The following is a 7,283-nucleotide window of genomic DNA, read 5'->3' as shown; positions in this document are numbered from 1 at the left end:
TGTGAATTACAAAAAAAATATCAAGTTGATAATTTGCATTCTCTGCTGGGAGATTATACAATGTGTCCCACAAAAAGGGAACCAGTCTGAGGGGGATTAATAGCAGTATCAAGATTATCTTTTGATTTAAATGTTGGAAGTCGTAGCAAGTGTGACCATTGGTGGGGCGGAAGCCAAAAAATTAAGGGGGTGTCGACCTGAAATTTTGGGATGGACATAGGTAAAAAATAGGAGCGCCCCCCAAAAACCAAAATTTAAGGAGTTGCTAACCAAAAAATTTTGACAACCAAAAGGGGGGGGGACAACACACGTTTCAGGGGGGTCCACGTGAATTTAGGGGGGACGCAGGAAAAAAAACTGACAAGCAAAAAAAAAAAAAGTTATCCAAAAAAAATTTGCACCTAAAATTTAGGTGCAAATTATATTCATTGAGACAGAAAAAGTTGGGGCTAAATATTTTTTCAAGGCCAATCCCGAAATTCCCACCTGTTGCAAGTGGCCGTAGAACACAACAATCTATGCAGCTGATGGCGCGGGAGCAGTTGAGTTTTATCCGGGATTCGACAATTATTACGCCGACAGTTCAGGCGGGAACAGCTCTCATCACTCCGATAAAAGAAGCTACAAATAAAATCTGTCGCGTTTCTCCTTAGTACAAGGGCGCCGGAAGCGGGGGGGGGGGGGGCAGGGGGGCACTTGCCCCCCCAAATAAAATTTTGGGGGGGCAAAACGAGATTTTGCCCCCCCCCCCAATGTGCCCCCTGAAAGTAGAAAAATTATAAATTATTTAAGGACAAAAGTAAACGAAGGCACTTTTCTGCCTGATAGTTATCATTTCCATTGTCAAAAATGAAAAATTTTGCCCCTGACGGGGCAAATACATTATCATAGTAAGCCTCGCGTCTTTTGACGAACAGTGTTCCTCTGTGAAACATACCTTTGATAAGCTCCTTTTCCATCTTATTACAGTGAGATAACGTTCAAACTTTTAATGAATACATTTCAGACTAAAAGCGAATAGAAAATTGATAGTGGTCCACCAATGATTAGGTTTATAACTCTATGATGCTGGCTGTGTCGTCTAACAAACGCGCGGTCGCCCAGAAACGCTCAGACCGGACCCGATATCACTCACGCGCGTGAACACTAGTTATTCGAGCAACATAATGGAATCTATGCCCGGGGGGGGGGGGCATTTACATTGACGAGTGGATACCATGCGCGACCACAAAAAAAAAACACGAAAAAGGATGTCTTTTTCACGATATGGCACGTTACGTACGTAACGTGATAAGGGTGTCAAAAACACAAAAATAATGAAAAAAGGGTATCTATTTCGCTAGGAAAATTACGTGTTTTGGGTCGAATTTGTGGGGATGATAAAACAAAATTAAAATGTTCTATAAAGGATGTCCTTTTTGCCCCAACACTTCGTGTTTAGAGTCCGATTTGCGCAAGGTTTAGAAGGTGGGGGTCGTACTAAACCAAATAAGGTAAAGCAGACGACCGAAGGACCCGTAACAATAAAACATTCCTGTACTTGTTTAGGGGTTCATTTCAGGGAATATTTACTAAGAGTATCGTTTTGTTACGTGTTTAGGGTGCTTTTCGAGACCCCATGGTCGCGCAAGGTATCCACTCGTGAATGGAAGAGCCCCCCCCCCCGAGATCTATGTCATAGCTGTCAAGCCCAGAAACCATAACATCTCGAGAAACTTGTTTCAATTATTTCATTTTCAACTCAATATAAATTGAGTTGATACAGTGATAACAAGACAGTGCCCTAAAGAAAATACCAAGGTCATTTCAACTCAATATAGACATGTTTTCAGAAAATTATACACAGAATAATCATGTGTAGAGGATTATAATTCATGTTGTGAAAATGATGAATCCCACTCGAAAGCAACTTAGAGATAATGTTTAGACATGAAAAAAATAAAATCATCTGTGAAAGTGTCTTCTTAACCGGACTCATATTATCCGAGATATGAATAAAAATGTAAATAAAAAATATAAAAGAAAAAATAAGCGTTACAGTACTGCTCAACTATAAAAAAAAATCTTAAGATATTTTCACAGCCCCGTATTTTCCTCTATTCCTTTTCATTGGCATGATTGGAAAGCGTTTTGTCTGATACTATTTCAGCTCATATGATATAGCACTAATGTATTTTAGATTCCAAAACTTCTTCCCATTACCTGTTACTAATCAGATCGAGATGGCAGCTAGCTCTGGTTCATCCCAGCTTTTGTTATTCATGGACGTTTGCAAAAAAAAAAAATCCGGGAGTGGGTGGGGCTGCAAGACCTAAATTTTCGAAGAAACTTAAGAGCGAGGGGGCTTGTGATGGGGAGCTTTTGCATTTTCTAGAATAAAATTGAAGGATTTCGTGCACAATTTTGGTGAATTTTGCCCTCTCGATCGGCGGCCCCCGGCCGCGTACGGTCAAAGGCCTATATTACATTGGTTTGAAACAATTTCATGTGCAGTAAGGCTCGTAATTTGCTGGCACTGCGACCCTGATCATGAAGAAACACCAGTCTGGGTCAGAAGAGGGGGAAACAGAAGGAGCAAAAGGAACTCCAATACTGTTTAATTCTCAAGAAATTTATTTTTGAATGCTCTTAGAAACGCAACTTTTATACTCCATTTTTACACAAAGTCCTTACCGGGGGGGGGGGGGGTGTCCCACAGCCTCTCCCGCTCGATTGCTTCGGTATCTCACGCTGTCAAAAATATTGTGCCCCCTTCGGGATTTTGCCCCCCCAAAACTGAAAGTGTTCCGGCGCGCCTGCCTTGGTAACATATAAATGCTTCGACTTTGAACACTCAATGATGTGATATGAACTGTTTTCAAAGTCCGCATAAAATTTAGAGAGGGGGACACGTCCCCCCCCCCCCCCCGCTTCCGCCGCCTATGAGTGTGACTGATTTTTAACCAAAGATGTACAAATCTGTCGTTCAAATAACAACATAACCTGTCGGAAAGCTTTGTACACGTAAGATTATGTGAATCTATAAGCCTTCTCATTGAGCTCATCTTCATTAAGATTAACTATTGTATGACAAAAAAAGAATGAAATATATAATAAATACTAAATAACCCTTTATATGCAGTTAGAGAGGTTCCTAACTTTTCTTTTTATTCTACACTATTTTATTTTGAAATTAGTGACCATTTCCCATTATAGCAGGTTATGGTCATTTATGAAAATGATGAAAAGAAAAAACTTTATAATGATATAAATGAAATGATAAATTATTCTTTTTCCTGGAAAGAACATAGGCCTACTTGAGCATTTATATAGGTTTCCCGTTTATCCTGATGCACTGGATAGTTCCGAAATGCTTAACGGAGTCATATTCACTGGCGGTTCCAGGTGGGGGCACTTCCGGCCTGTGCCCCAACCCCATCTTTTGAGAGGCATAACAACAAATCGTAATGTAATTCTAACACAAATGTGCCCCCCCCCCTTTTGAAAGCGAGGGCCTTTTTATTGGCTTGTGAATTTTCGTGGACAAAATGACCTCAAATATTTGGTGCTTATCCCATTCGATATTAATAGCCACCATTCCATTTAAGTTCAAATGACCTTCTTCTGACCATGCGCAAAATGGAACGAGGAACTGGTTTACTGGAGATCATTTTTAGCTGGTGTGAAATTTATATTGATATTGATGATATTAATAATGATAACAATAATAATTAATAATAATGATATTGATAATAATAATAATAATGTTGACAATAATAGTAATAATAATGACAGAGGATAGGCACATCTATTAAGAGCATAAGTAAATGGTGTAGTTCTCTCTGCGCTTTACTCCTATAAATAAACAAAGACAGTACAGCCGAGTGCACATTATGTGACGCGATTACACTAAAATCCGAATGCAATAAATTCACAGTTAGCCCAGGGCCCGACCTGCCATGTTCTAGGTGCGATCCGACTTACTGCAGAAAATCGCTGACCAAACTTGACGTGTCATATCTTTCTGCGATTTTTCTGCGACTTTGATGATTTTATCCAATTAGATTTGTCCTAGAAGTCTATACGTTTCCAGTACCACCTATAAAAGCACAGACAAACCAGTGCCCCCCAAAAAACACACAAAAACTAACAAACAAACAAAACCACTGGCGGTCGTTCTTCTGGCCTGACCGCGCCGAATTCTGACCCAGTCGCATTATTAGTTTGTTGCTGCGCTTGGCCTGGATCTCCATGCGACTCGACATAGTATAAATTGAAAAAATGACGTATTGTTTGACTGCCTAATTTGGTGTAATGCTGGATTGAATAAATGATTAATGAATATTATTTAATTCAGAATGATTAACATTCAGAGCATTTGAACATTTACTAGAGAACTCGGCAGTATATAATTACGAATTCATTTGACAATCATGGTGTTGTTTTATAGAACGCACCCGCCGTCAAATAACGTTCATGGTGCTTGATCAACAAGTTACCCCCTGCAAAAATCATGATAAAGCTCCGAATATGAACAAATTCTCCAAATAAATCTTAAATTACACGATACAAACAGCTACAAACATTAGCTAGTATATAAGTTTGCTCATTCATTCATGAACCGACGGACATAGAAGGTAGTCAATAGGAAGTTCTCGCCATGTCGAACTCTTTACAACGCATGATAATGATCCGGGGGGGGGGGGCACTTCCATTCACAAGTGGATACCATGCGTGACCATGGGTCTCGAAAAGCACTCTATACACGTAATTTCCATATTCTGAAAATGCACCCCTTAACAAGTATTGGCGTGTGAAACCCTACCCTTAACAAGTATTGGAAACAAAACGATATACTCTTGGCAAATATTCCCTGATATGAACCCCTAAACAAGTACAGGAATGTTTTATTGTTACGGGTCCTTCAGTCGTCGGCTTTACCTTATTTGGTTTATAGTACGACCCCATCTTCTACACCTCGCGCAAATCGGACTCGAAACACGAAGTGTTGGGGCAAAAAGGACATCATTTATAAAACATTTGAATTTTGTTTTATCATCCCCGAAAATTCGACCCTAAACACGTAATTTTCCTAGCGAAATAGATACCCTTTTTTTTTCATTTTTGTGTTTTTGACACCCTTATCACGTTACGTACGTAACGTGCCCTATCGTGAAAAAAGACATCCTTTTTATGTGTTTTTTTGGTCGCGCATGGTATCCACTCGTCAATGTAAGTGGCCCCTCCGGGGATAATGATTCATGACTAGTTCTATAGTCAAACCTGTCATGACATGACTTGTATTTTGCATGTGGCGATAAAAGAAAGAAAAAAATCAGAGTGAATTTCCAATACTCAGCAGTCCTAAGGTGGAATTGCTAAATCCCGGGCTAAATACATCAAGAAAACAATATAAGGTTTAAAAAAGGAGATTTTGCTACCCCGAAATTTTGTCGATTGTTGTTGAATCACAAATATTTTTTCATGTCATAGTTAAGCGAGCATGTTGGGTTACGGAAAGAACGGCTAGAATCCACCATATCATGGTCTGAAAAATGTCACCTGTGAATTTTGGAAAAAGTGTCAATCTTGCATTTAATGGGTGCTCAATATTGCATGACCTGTAGCGGCCGCAGAAACGGGGAGGGGGTGGGGGCTTAATTTTTAGCGACCACTTTTTTCCCAAACCGTAAAAATTACCATCCGATTGTGATTTTGTGCATGGTCAGTCCCCCCACCCCACCCCACTTCCAAAACAGTTCCGCAGTCCCTGACCTGAATCGCCGTTTTTATTGTTTAACACTGAAATAAGTCAATAGATGAAGGCAGACTTCTTTCAAAATGATTTTGCTCAAAACCCTTTTTTGTTGAATATTTACATCTGAGTCACGCCATTCCACCTCTCCATCACTCTCTCCTTTCTCTATCTAAATATCTCTCTGTCCCTATTTTTTCCCCCTCTTCCTCTTTTTCTTCCCCCTCCCTTTTCTTCTCTTCCTCTTTTTTCTCCTTTTTTGTCCTCTTTTTCCCCTCTCTCTTTTTTCTCCTTTTCCTTTTCCTTTCCCTCTCTCTTTCCTTCTCTTTCTTTCCCATTTCCTCGCCCTTTTCCTTCCTTTCCTCCCCCTCTTCCCTTTTCTTCTTTTCTTTCCGCCTTTCCTCTCTCTTTTTTCTCTTCTTCCTTCCCCCTCTTCCTCTCTCTCTCTCCCTCTCTCTCACTCTTCTCCTTTCCTCTGACTTTTCCCTCTACCAACCACGGTTTCTCTATTCATCAGTGTTTAAATGATAACATATCAGGTCACGATAGCATGTGAAAGTATATAGTTTAATTAGTGTGCATGTTCATTATCTCACAGATATTCAAAGTGGGAGATTCCTTAGAAGGATCGTTTAAGTATGACACTTCAGAAAAAAGAGGTACAAGAAAAAGCCAACTTTTACCTTTACAGAGACCATTAACTAGAAAATGTAATTCAACTTACAAAATATTCATTTTTTAAAACGACAACTCTACTTTTGGACTCTCATTTTGCATTTATGCTCTATTGTTAATCAATAGTTAATCATGAAAATGGATAGTTTTCTTTTGGAAAATGTTATACTCCAGTAGGCACGCTTTACCAAATTACAATTATGGCAGTATATGATATCTTACTTGGCATGATAACTGTTGTCAAGCAACCCCCTTTATCAAGTGTCGCATAGTCATTACGGTTACGTGGGGGTATAGAGCAAGTTTAATTAATTAGAGATTTGACTTCAAAGCCATTACCTTGATGTATCTATTTTGAACAGAAATGTATTGGATCATCGGCTGCGAATACTAGACACAATGGCCCGAATTCACAAAGGAAGTTTTGAAAACCCACGGTTGAATCCATGGTTTATGCAGATTTCCTGTATAAATTACGCTTAATTTAGCGCGTATATAAAAAATGTCCAATGCTGATGCGCGCTTTTGTCACAGTGCGCCAAATTGACGCCTGTTATCGTGGTTAGATACCTTTGTTAGATACGCTATTTTATTCATGAGTCCACTGTTTGAAGAGTGGACTCATGAATAAAAACAGGGGCCGCGGAGTCGGAACCGGGGGTCATCCTTTTAACGAGCACAAACGCGTAACAACATATACATTTCTATTCAAGTTTTTTTTATGTACAAGTTTTGAGAAATAGTTCCTTATACTTTCAAAGTTATGACCTTTTAAAAACTCAACTTTGATTGTAACTTCAAAGTTGACGACGCTGCCATCGGAATCCGGCGCGGCGCCCACAGCCTCGCTTCTGCTATGCAGGCAAGACATATT

This window comes from Lytechinus variegatus, chromosome 2 (genome assembly GCF_018143015.1).
Source record: "Lytechinus variegatus isolate NC3 chromosome 2, Lvar_3.0, whole genome shotgun sequence".
Taxonomy (NCBI): domain Eukaryota; kingdom Metazoa; phylum Echinodermata; class Echinoidea; order Temnopleuroida; family Toxopneustidae; genus Lytechinus; species Lytechinus variegatus.
The sequence above is the reverse complement of the archived record's forward strand: the minus strand, read 5'-3'. Positions refer to the sequence as shown.